This window comes from Protopterus annectens, chromosome 6.part1, assembly GCF_019279795.1.
Source record: "Protopterus annectens isolate FY-2018-M chromosome 6.part1, PAN1.0, whole genome shotgun sequence".
In the NCBI taxonomy this organism is placed as follows: Eukaryota; Metazoa; Chordata; order Ceratodontiformes; family Protopteridae; genus Protopterus; species Protopterus annectens.
The window spans coordinates 136036869-136050437 of record NC_056738.1 but is presented as its reverse complement, the minus strand read 5'-3'; positions in this window follow the sequence as shown (position 1 = coordinate 136050437).

Sequence of the window (13569 nt, the reverse complement as noted above, 5' to 3'; positions counted from 1 at the left end):
GTAAAACTACATGGAGGCTCTTACAGCATCTATGAATATCAATCAGCTATTAAAAACAAATATTTAAACAGTGCTTTGTAAAAATAAAAAACTCAACATGAATTATGAAGATTGTAAGAGATTTTCTTGCAAGGTTGTTAAACAAATTAACCCTGGTTTAATGGAAGGAGATTTCAATGATTTGTTAGAGACTAAAAAAAGTATATTCGCAAATTTTATTTGCTGCTGACTAAGCCTTTGGGTTGAACAAACATATTAAGTGTATTGTGAAGGGAAGGGCTTTACATAGTGGCTTGTATAGACATTAAGAATGTTGTGTACTATATAGGTTTTTATTATGAAATTTCTGTTTAGAATTTTATATGGTTCAGTTGTGTTTGGACATATTTAAACACGCATTTTTCATTTGTGTGTTCTACTCACATGGTACAGTCACATGATATATAGACATACCTCTCAACTGTCCAGAATTTTGCAGAAAGTCCAGATTTTTGTGCCATTCTTTTGGTCTGTTCCCCATAAAAATAGTGTTTTTTCTGAAAATTCACTGAAGATTGAAGTCATTAAATAATGACATACATTCAAGTTTCAGACTTCATATCCTTCAGAAAAATGCATGCTAACACAAAAACCTGTTATTCTTAAAACTTCTTAAGTTTATAAAAACAATATTTAAAATCTGTCCCTATTTGTGGGCCTTTGTACTGCCATTATTTTAGGCTTTGTCCAGACTTCTTGCATTAAGAAGTTGAGAGGTATGTATACAGAGTTTATTTAAATGTTTGTGTTCATCTTCTATTGTTAATTCTAATGAAGTTCTGGTTATTGCACAAATGAAAACAACTTTTTAACATGAAATTCTTTGTTTCAGTTAGTTGTTTTCTTTTTTGAGTCTGAATTTACTTCCAGTTTTGTGTTTTTCCTTTTAAACACAGACTGTTCCTGGGGCAGCTCTGAAAGACTGTACTATCAATGATTAAATGAGCTCACAAGTACAATTCTGTTTTGTTTAAAGTCATCTGGGCTATTGATTTCATTTTCTGTGACTTTGTGGAAAATAAGCTTGTGTTTTATACAAGACCTGCATCCTGTGCTTTCTTGGACTTTACACTGATGGGATGTACAAGGGCAGGTGGCCAGAGGCTTACCATTTTATTGATCTTCACTGTAAATAATTCTGCTACCAATTGTAAACCCTATTTAGAGTATTAATTCCCTATAGCACTGTAACTGCTTTGTTCTTGAAATGGTTTCCTAGTGACCCAAACCATAGATGCCTTAGTACAAAGACTCATGGAATCAAACATAGAGACTGAAGAAAATGTGATGCAGCTATAACTAGTTGTGCAGGCCAGTGCAGCTGTCCTGCAAAGAAGTTAAGCAGGAAAAATGATGTGGAATACAACTTAGTAAATTTTGAGAGCTGCACTATCCCTGCTGACAGGAGAGGCACTGAAAATCTGTACAAACATGGAGGAAACTGATTATATGGACCACTGCAAGTTTATGAAAGAACAGAACTTTTGGCCAGACTGAAGTACATGAAATAGCATTTTATCACTGGACTTTTAATCTTGATAAACTTATAAGAGCACATATGCATAAATTTAAAACATATTTTAAAACGTTTGCTAAAATCTAATAATAATAGTAATTGAAAATGATAGAAATCTCACCGGTGGTAAAGTTTAAAAGACTTTGCCTATTAATATAAGAAAATTGGTGTTGCAAAGTGATCCCAAGATCTCTGATAAGCTAGTAACCTAAGTGGAATACTTATTTGTTAATTATACAAAGTTCAAAACTGAATTATCTGCACATTAGTTAAAAACTGCAGTAAAGAATGTATCCTCTTCTGTGAAACAAAAAGTAGCAAGTAATGCATTAATTTATTTCAAATGTGAGGAAGGGATCATATTGTATATATGCTAAACTAACACTGAAGACAGTGCTAGTAGTATAAAGGTAAAGACTGAACTGCATGGTTTAAATGCATTTGTTACCATGAATTATGATAAAATATCATCTAGAATACTTGAGTCAGCACTGTCACTTTGTTATACTTATATTAGTGAAGTGGATTGTGCTTTTTATAAGTAATGAAGGTTCAAACCCTGCAATATCCTGGAACCATGATTATCCTTGTTAAAGGTCCCCCTTGTATCTAAGCATAAAATTAGTAACAACCAAAAAGTGGAGGCAATATGCATTTATGTTGAAAGAAGAATAACCCCTTATATATGTAAAAATTTAGACAGCTCTAGGAAAACTGTTACATCCTATAGCTCTGACCTCTGATTTGACTCATGATGCAATATATGTACACTTATTTTATATTGCTACCTATAACATCTGTATAATTATATACAGATATATATATATATATATATATATATATATATATATATATATATATATATATATATATATCCTAATATGTCTCTTGCTTCCTTAGTGAATAAGTGAATAATTACTGTATACATGTTTAATGTTTCTAATAATAGTGTATGTAACTCATCTCTAAAACCTAACTGGAATCAATATCTGATTAGTTGTTTATCACTGCTATTTATCTCTTAATTTATAATATATTCTCCATGTTTTACTTTGTTTTCATGGGCTCGAACCAACAAAGGTTGATGGTTGGGATAGGTAGTCTAGCAGATTTAGTTTTGTTTGCTAGACTAGGAATATATCTCTTTCTATGTATAGGGTGTATTAAAGTTTTTATCTGAGTGAAATATGCACTTTTTTTGTTATTTAACTGTTTTTCTAGTTTTGAAATGCCTGACGATTGTTTTATTTTTATATTTCATGGGGAAAGTTATTTGGATTGAGATAAATAGAAATGCAACAATTGATATTCTACTGTCTAGTCAGGAAGAGTATTATGTATACAGGATTCTATTAATACAAGTTCCTTTATTATTTATCTTTAAAGAATTCTGATATGGATTTAACTTTGAAATCCTTAAATACTAATGGCTTAAACAACCCATATAAGAGAGCCAATCTACAAAGGTATCTTAAACTAAACAAGGCTCAAGTAGTTTTTCTCCAAGAGACACACTTTAAAATAAATGGCACATTTATGTGGAACCCTAAGGAATACACAATACTTGCTCAATCATTTTATAAAAATAAGACCAGGGGAGTAACAATTCTATGGAAAAATACTTTCTTAAATTCCCAAATTATTTACAAACATGTAGATAATGATGGACTCATGGCCTTAGTTATGCTTAAGTTTAATAATAGAATTTGGATCCTGGTTAATTTATACTGGTTTCCGGGTATGGGGGTTGGACTAGCTAAGAAACACGTAGACTCTATTACAACTACTTCTAAAGGTAATATTATACTAGGAGGTGATTTCAGTTGTATCACAGATATTACAGAAACTACCAATAGGAAATCTCCTAGACTATTGTCCTCAGCCAAACAGTTAAAAAAATGGACAGAAATGTTTAAATTAAAAGATACTTTTAATGTTTGGGACCAAATTATTTACTATCCTCACACCAGGACTATAGACATGGTACCCAAGCTAGAATAGATAAAATTTATATCTCACAAGATCTTTATTCTAAAATCTTGAATTTTTCAATACAATCTTGTCTCTTTTCAGATCATAATTCCCTGTTGTTAACAATATACTTGGAATTCATTCAATTAGTTATTACTTCAAGGATTCCTTCATATATCACAAAAATTAAAGACTTTAAATCTTGGATAACTTCTGAACTTCAGCTTTTCTTAGAGAACAATTATAAGCCTGAAGCAAACACAATTATGGTTTGGGATTCTCTTAAGGCCTATATATATGGTAACACCATTAGTTGGTAGAAAAATAAAATCAAAGAATGGGACTCAGAGTTACAGCAACTCCAAAATCAAATATTATCTCTTAAATCTAATAAAAACTTAATTGCTACAGATAATAATAAGAAAACAGAAGAAGCAAATAAGAAATACAATGAAATATTATCCCATACAATTACTTTAGCTATGGAAAAACTGAAATTAAATTCTTATGCTACCTCTCCTAAGCATCTTCATAACCTATCTATGAAAGTTAAGATACAATTAAAAATTAATAACATTGATAGTATCTTTCATGAAGGGAAAAGGAAAAAAGTCCCAGACATAGGGGACATTCTGGAGGCTTTTAATTATCATTATGCAGAGCATCATAAAGATAAAATAAGTACAAATGAATGTGAGAAGTTAGAGCATATAGTTCACAATATAACAGGAATTCCTGAGGAAATTAAGCTAGATCTAGAAAAAAACTATTTCTCAAAAGGAAATTATAGATGGGATTAAAGGAAGTAAGTCTAATAAAGCACCTGGAATAGATGGCTTAATTATCAAAATTTAGAGATTGTTCCCTTCTTCTATAATCTCTCTCCTACATAAAACCTTTCTTGAAGTTCAAACATTAGCAAATATTCCTCCTTCTTGGAGATATTCTCTAATTTCCCCTATATTAAAAGAGAATAAGGACCCTAATCATTGCAACTCATATAGACTAATTTCTTTGTTGAATAATGATTATAAACTATTTATGTCAGTTATGGTCAATAGATTGAAAATACCCATATATAAAGACCAAACTGGTTTCATACATAACAGGTATATACAGGATAATATTAAAAGAGTATTAACTCTGATAGATTACCTCAATAGAGGAAACCATGAAGCATTGATAATAGGTCTAGATATTCAAAAGGCCTTTGACTCCTTAAATTGGGGTTATTTATTTAAAGTCTTACAGTTATTTGATGTTCCCCCTTTTTTACAACAATGATAAAGAAAATCTATGAAAATAATCTAGCATATGTCAAATTAGGTCCCTTTACTTCCAAAGCAATCCAAATGACTAGAGGGACTAGACAAGGATGCCCCATGTCCCCTATCCTATTTGCTCTGGTCATAGAAATACTTGCCATTTTAATACATAATAACCCAAAGATAAGAGGTATAAATATATATGACCAATATATTTCTAAAATAATGATGTTTGCTGATGATGTCTTACTTACCTTACCCAACTCTAAGGAAGTGTTAGGTGAAGTGGATATAGTAACAACAAATTTCCAAAAAATCTCAGGGCTCTCCTTCAACAAATTTAAATCAAAATATTTATTATTAAATAAGAAAAAGAACATACAGGTTGCAGTTAATCATATTATTGGAAACCAAGTTTCAACTCTAGACTGTTTAGTAATAGTCCTAGGCAAGAATATAGAGGAAACCTTAAAGCTTAACTATGCTAAAGCCATAGACTTAATCAAGACAATAAGCAAATGGAATAATTTGTTTATAACATTTGATGATAGGTTACAACTGATAAAAATGGTTTTGTTACCTAAAATATTATATATAGTACAAGCCCTTATACTTCCGCCAGGAAAGAAAATCCTAAAAGAAATCACTTAAACTCTGATGAAATTCCTATGGTACCCCAAAAGAAATAGAGTGGTGTATGCTCATCATATCAAAAAATGGGAACAAGGGGGGGTTAAAATTCCCAGAGACTGAAAAATATATAAAGACATCTATAATTAAAATAGTGATGAATTGGATAAATCCTAGACACTCTTCCAATTGGAAACAGTTACACTCCATTATACCAATGAATGAAAATTATTTATCAAAGAATGCTTTGGTAACTGACAAAGATAAGATATGGCACTATTTAAGTTTAAATTTACAGCATAGTACAACAAAATTAACTAAACTAACACTAATAAACAATATTTTTGATGTGTTTAGAAAATTCATTAACACAAATTTAGATATAAAACTGTGGCATAGATTTTCAATACCATTTACTATTACAAGGGATTTCCCCTGATAAAACATATAGAGAGATTTTTGGTTTATGGGAAAATAATAACCTGTTTTATTGGTTGCAATGTATTGAAAACCAACAAACTTTGAACACACAAAGTATATTGTCAACCTATGGCCTATCCCCTAATGACTGGTTGGTTCTTCAGAGTGTCACAGCATACACTAAGGATCTGTGTAGAATAATACCTAACTCATCCTTCAAAACCGTACCAAAAATTATAAACTGGATTTTTGAAATTCTATATAATAATATCAATGTAATTATCATATCTATATAACACTTTAATTGTCTATAAAACAGCACCTAAAGATTCTTACTGGCAATACCTAACTAAAGGGTTTCAAGTATCATTATCAATGGAAGATAAAACAAACGTTTTATTTTCATTTAAACTAATTTCTTACTCACAATTCTGGAGAATTTTTCATTAGAAATTTCTACACAGATCCTTTTTGACACCTGTGAAATTCTCAAAAATGAACCCTTCAAACAGCAAGTTATGTTGGAAATGTCATCTGTCCACTAATGCTGACTGGTCTCATAATTTTTATGACTGTACTAATATTAAACCATATTGGAATAAGATTAACAAATTTCTTCAAGCTATCTAAACTGATATATTTGTTTTGACAAAGTCTTTAATTTTATTGAATGTTGTTAATAGTAATAATATGAAGAAAGATGACCTGTATTTGTTGTGGACAATGTCAGCAATAGCCAGAAAATGTATAACTAGAAGATGGAACTCTAATGTAGCACCCACAATGGAGGAATTCCTATCATCACTGAAGAAATGCATACTAATGGAGAAAAGAACTAAAAAGCTAAGAACTTTTCCTAAGCCATTGGTTAATAGTCCATGGAGGAAAGTTTTGAATTTGATCGATACCCTACAGATAGAACCAAACTATTCCTAACTATCATAGTTTATATATTAACTTATTATTTAACTACAAATGTTTTTATCTGAATCCTTTTTGTCAGGCTGAATGTAAATACTGTAAATAGTTATTGAATGTTATGAATGTATTAAATTATTGTGTTATTTGATCAAAATAAAAATCATTTGAGTAAAAAAAAAAGAAAATACTTATAAACACATATCCTGTTATTATAGCAACTTTCTAAGTTTATAAGAGAAATATTTAAAATCTGTTCCTATTTTGGGCCTTTGTCCCTCCCTCATTATTTTTGGCTTTGTCCAGATTTCTTGCACTGAGAGGTTGAGACGTATGACAGCAATGTAGCTGAATAAATTAGTCTGGTTTTAATCTCTTTGGCAAAGAAAATCTTCAGAACTGCAGAGAAAACTCTTTTTTTCTCTTCTACCTCTGAAGGAAGATCTTGGTAGACACAATGCAGGCAAATTCTTGATAATGGTAAACACACAAGGCATTCCATGACCAAGCTGGTGCAGGACATCTTTGCAGTGGGCAGCCATAATTGGACACTGCAACAGGTGCATCACAGGATCCCTGATATGATCCTGCATGCCAGGATCAAGGCTCAGGAACAACCAAGGACATGGTTGACTACTGGGGGTGGACTCCCCACACAGCAGTGTCAAACAGAGAAAGAGGAAGTCCTGTTATCACTCAGTAGCTGACTAGTGGATATTGCCATTCCTGTAGGCCATTGCCTAGCATCTCTATATAGTTTACTCAGATATTCACATCCATAGGGGACATCAGGGCAGCAGGGAAGACAACCTTTACCAACAAGATATATATGTGCCCATAGGCTATCTATCGTATTGGTATGTAGCAGTCTGTGAGTCAAACAAATGTACCAGCATTACTTCAGGCATGTTATCTGTATGAATTCACAGGTTCTACTGGGAGAGAAGCCAGTACAACTAGTCAGAACATGCCTAGTGTCAGTGGATTTCTGGAGCCTGGCAATAATGGCATCCTGCACCTGGAACGGTATGAGGACACAGTAACACTCTCAGTGACACTAACAGTGGAGTGCAGACTGCCCTCACCCACAGCTGAGGGACTACGAAGGTCCATATTGAAATGCCAGCATTGCTTGTGCTGAGTGCAGATTGTCCCATCTGTGTCAGCCGTACCCTGGATATACAGCTGCACCATTACAGACAGCATCAGAGAATCACACTGCCTCTAAGATGTACATATATGGCACTGTAGCGAGGCATATCTGTGACCATCACCATCATACCTCCAAAATATTACCAGATCTGGGTGTTATCCTTGGCACCAGTCAGTGGATGTGCAATTCTGTGATTTAGGTACAGATGGCTATTAATCAAGCCATGTCAGAACTGCTTAGTGTGCTGCATAACATGTGAAGGCCTGAAAACATTGCAGGGATTCTGAGACATTCTGCAATGCATGCAGATGCAGAATACAACTTCATATAGGAACCTGAAGAAGATGCACCTGGTGAGGGCATTGGTGGCCATCTTGGCATGCATTAGAGCATCTGTGTAACTGTGGGGCGCTGACTTCAATGGTTATACCACAGGATGATTGCACACTAGGAGACTACACACCTGGATAAACAGAAGGCACACGCAATACTTGCAATGGATGTTTGGCACATGCAATTCTTGCAATGGATGTTTGGCTGCTCTGTGCCCCCCCCCACCCATATCTACAGATGCCCCAGTAGATGTGCCAACTGTTTTACTGGCAGCACTGAGTGCACATCCCACTGGGCAAGCTACTTAGACTCCCATAGGTCATCACTGGCTTGCTCTTTCGCTGCCTTATCTTGAGTAACATCTACCCATGCCTGAACATGGCATAATGAATGCCATAATTTTGTTGGAACACAACACAGGGGACCACGGTGACATTTTTGCATGCACATCCTATGTGCAATGCTATGCCCTGAACAAGCTGCCTCCAGTCCTGACATTGAAGTGCCACTTGGTATACCCAGCCAATGTTTCATCCATAGAAGTTCCACCCCATCACTGAAGGTAATGTTCCTTGACACCCCACAACCACCTACCCATGTGAGTAGTTACTGCAGACACCACCAATGACCCCCATCTATGTCAATATTGCTGTCCCTTGTCACTGTATCCTCATCCTGTGCAAAAGATGATAACTGTGCCCTGCCCAATTCTCTGGCTTATGTGGGTATGGTGCACATCAGTCTAGTGCACAGTGTGGCCATTCAGTGCACTGTAATGCACCTGGATGTGTTAATGCACCCTCAACTTTATTCTTTGTCTGCCTTGTCATGGCCCATAGTTGTGGATCAGATGCCACCTCTCCCCTAGTTCTATGACATATTGCATCCATCTCTGACTTACAATAGGACCTGATGCAGCCAGTTACCACAACTCCTCACGTGGCTCCTCCTCTGTTCCTGCCACTGATATGTCAGCCAGTGATACATATCCCCCTTCCTGTACTAGTTGTCATAGTACCATGTAATGTAGAATGGCATAGACCACAAACGTATTGCTGCAGCTGACAGCAGCATACTACAGTGCACTACCAGATGTGTGCATTCAGCAGAAGCAGGCATTCAACAGTCTGAACAAGTGTTTCATGATGTTTCATGCCTGTGGCAGTGTGGGTTTGTACACCATCTCCACCACAATTGTGGGATGCGGATGAGAGTTATCAGCCACAGTTGAAAGGCATATCCAACCTCACTTGCAAACACAACAGGAAACACTATTATAACTAGTTTGCTATGTACATTCATGGGACTTGATCTTCATGGCCTTTATGGGTATCATTGTGTTCTTTTACCAACTATACGACCCTGTGGAATGCCACCCTGAAAGAAATATTGATATGGGTTGCATATGTGCCAGATGTAAGAATCATTGGAACTGCCTGGATGGGGTGCATATACATTGTACATAATTTCCTGGAAGTTGATGGAGTTAAAGACTTTATGGTTTATATACTGGATGCTACATGGAACAGATGGGGTCTTGATAGCAATATAGGTACAGTCAATGGCCATTAGGACCTCAGGGAATGGGATATCTCATGGACTGCCTCCTCTGAGGTTTATAAAAATATTCTCCTTTACATGCTGCAGCATCACATCAAGGAACTATTGCAGGATTTTTAAGGATGAGGCCTGAAAACCTCATAACATATCCACTGTCACATAATGAAAGGAACCCATAGTAAGGAAGTTTAATTCTGCACAAACCTTAGTGTACATGGAGATAGATACTCCATGCATCCCTCTGAATATGTGTGAAGATTTCACATGTCTACTAGCTTCCCTATCTGTAACCATTTGAAATGTTGGGACATGCTAGTGTGAGTCCTGAAACACAGAGACTGAATGCCCAAAAGAACAGACCTACATAAACTAAGTCCAAGAAGGCCATGTCCAAGAGCATTCTCTTTTCTCTGAAGTATAGTGATCTATGATTTGATATATATAAATTTGGGTGGTGTGTGGGGCTTACCCCCTCCTGAAAAACATATTTTTCAGTGTAGATAACATATAGACTGACAACTTTAGGTGGCACTAGGCTTGGTAGAGTGCCCCTTCCACTCAGTATTGAAAGTTTTCAGTTTCCCTGTCTCCCTGTGTTATTCTGCATGAAATTATCTTTCTTTCACTAAACTGATATGCAGCTTGCAAAAAAAATTTTTCACTGTGGCAGCATATAGACTGACACCTCTGTGTGGCACTAGGTAAGTTGTTAAAACCATCTGCACCACTGAGTTTGTGGACAGTCCTACTGTTAAAGGAAAAGAACACTTCATGTGTTAATGTAGTTTTCTTAAAGCCATTATATCTCAATATGTATGGTCTTCTTACCCATGAAAATTTTGTCATGGGTTTAATGTATGTCTTTCTCACTCAAGAGCAATTTTTTAAAACTTTCTCTACTACACTGTCCTGTGGAGTCACTCACATTATATTAGTAAAAGCACGTATACTGCTGTTTAAACATTTCCTTATCTCCATTGTCCCCTGATTGGATCTGGGAGGGGTTCCAACCCACTCAATTCACTCTCGCTATGCTCAGGCTCAGTAGACTCCTCTACCCTACCCCCAATTCCTAACCTCCTGCTCCATATCTAGACTTTTACTGCACATATCTCCTCCCCTTCCTCATTCCAATCCCCTCGTCTTCCTACTTGACAGACAAATCCCTGCTACTACCTCTTTATCCAGTAGCATTCAACCAAACACTTATTCTTCTCTACTGCTCCTAATTTAATTTACTTTTCTCTATTATTATGACATTACAGTCTATACTTTTTATTTTCCTTTCGCCCATTTACAATATTTATGTCTTCCTCTTCAGGAAGTCCTTCCTCAATATTACTCTACCTTTCATATATTGACCCAGAATGTAATACCTACAAAACTTTTATTATACACACCACCCACTTAATTATTGTCTTCTTAATTCTTCCTGTAATTCATAATTTCATCTACTACACCATAGCTTACTCTACATTTCTTTAAATGAGTATACTCTATTAAAATCTTACCTTTCCCCATTTCCATAATAAGGAACCACCCTGCCCGGAACCTCCAGCAAGCCAATTCCACTCTCATCCTCCCCTACCTTTTCTTCCTTCTCCTTTAACATCTTTTCCTTTTCATTCAACTATAATCTCCCCTTCACCACTTCATAATCCTCTCTCTTTTACCAGGTTATATTTGTGCATCTTCACATCTGTGCTATTCACGTGTCACCTTACTACTTACCATAGCACTCTTAAACTTTATTCACACTTACACGCTACTGGGTCTATATCAGAGCATTGAAGTTTTAAAACTTCGAATGTTCTAATATCGACCCGTTTTAATCGAATACTAAAAATAGCAAAGCTGCAGAACATTGAATTCTTTCCTAGGGAAAGAATTTGGTTGGCTGGTTCTGTGGCTTTGCTATTTTCAGTACTGTGGTGGAGATTTATGGGTCAGGTTCAGGTAAGTGTGCGATTGTGTGATTGTTAGGATTAGGGCACGGGTTAGGTGAGTTAGGGTTAGGGCACGGGTTAGGTGAATTAGGTTTAGAGGCGGGTTAAGTGAGTTAGGGTTAGGACGCGGGTTAGGTAAGTGTGTGATAGTGACGGACCTTAAGGTAGGGTTTGGGTTAAGGTAAGTGGATAGATTGTAGTGCATGTATAGTTTAGTATAGGGTTAGTTGTAGGATTATAAGTGTATGCGTGTGTATTGATGTTTTTTAGGTGTGCTTGTGTTGTGTGCATGTGTTTTGGAATAGCATTTTTTTTCCTTGGGAAAAAATTTGCTGTTCTGAATGTTCGATATTATGTGGTTTAGATATTTTAGGTTCGATGAAATAGCGTTCGCTATTTTCATCTTTCGATAACATGATATAAACATACTCTACCATCCACTTTATTCACACTCGCACTCTACCATCCACCCTACCTCTACTATAATACAAATACAAAACATCCAACTATTCTGTTCACTTTTGACATAACCTGGAATAAATTCATAAACTTTATAAAAAAAACACTAATCCCAAATTCTCTCAAATCACTCTTTGTGGTGACATTCATCACAGCTCTGGCCCCTCAACCTCATCCATTCCACCCTCCTTTGCCCTTAACTCCTTTACAACACTCACAAAATGTTTCCTTACCTCCCTTAACATGTGTAGTATTCTTAACAAAATTATAGACCTACAAACACAGTTTCTTCAGTACTCACCAGATATTAGTCATTATTGAAACAGATTCTGAAATTCTATATCCTGGTTACAGTATAGTTCAATGTGACAGACTATACAGAAAAGGGGGAGGCATTGCAGTTGTATACAATAACTGTCTAACTTTCTCACCCATTAGAACTAAAATACCAACCTTCCGAAATGCAAAACATATCTCTCTTCTCAGTATTGATAAAGATAAGAGGTTAGGCTTAGTTGCCCTTTAGAAACCACTACGTAATATTAGCTTATTAGAAAAAATTCTATGCTGGATAACTAGAATTGTTGCTATTGAAAGTATCATTTTAGGTGACATTAACATTGGCTATCTGTGACATTTAACACCCTAATTACCAGTCGTAACTTATATGGCTTCAGGCAGTTAATCTCTTCTATTCAACTCAGCAAATCAAATCATAAAAATTCTATCCTCAACTGGATACTTGATTGTGTCCTCCACAAATATGCTAACTCAGGAGTACTAACTGATTCCCTTAATGTCTATCACCCTATATTCATCAAAAGAGAAATCACCCACCAGCTAAAAAAATTAAATATAAAGCTACGCAAAATCTTTCTAGCTTTCATCCTGACACTCAATAATTTACTAAAATCCTTTAATGGGTCTGCACTCAAAACTCTACCCCTAGGCATAGGATCATAGAACCATAGGAAGTTACTAGGTTAATGACTCTAGGTCCCTTACAAGCCTAGCACCTATTGTCCCTGTCCAAGAAGGACACAGGTGGAAAGCCTGGGCTGAATTTATGGTTACCCATCCGATCATCCAGACTGCATTTGAAGAGGGCCAGTGAGGTGTTCTGTTTGACATGAAGTGGGAGTCTGTTGTAAAAATGTGTTTACCTCTGGGAGACAAAGCTGTCCCTCCAACAGGTCCTATTAATGTCACATACCAGGTTAATGCATTTAGAGAGAGTAACCCGTGTACCATTTGACTTACAGATATGCAGCATTTCCAAAAAAGCAGGGTCAGAGATTGCCTTGTATGCATGGCAGAAATCGACTTTGAGTAGTCTGTATGAAACAGAACAAAATGACA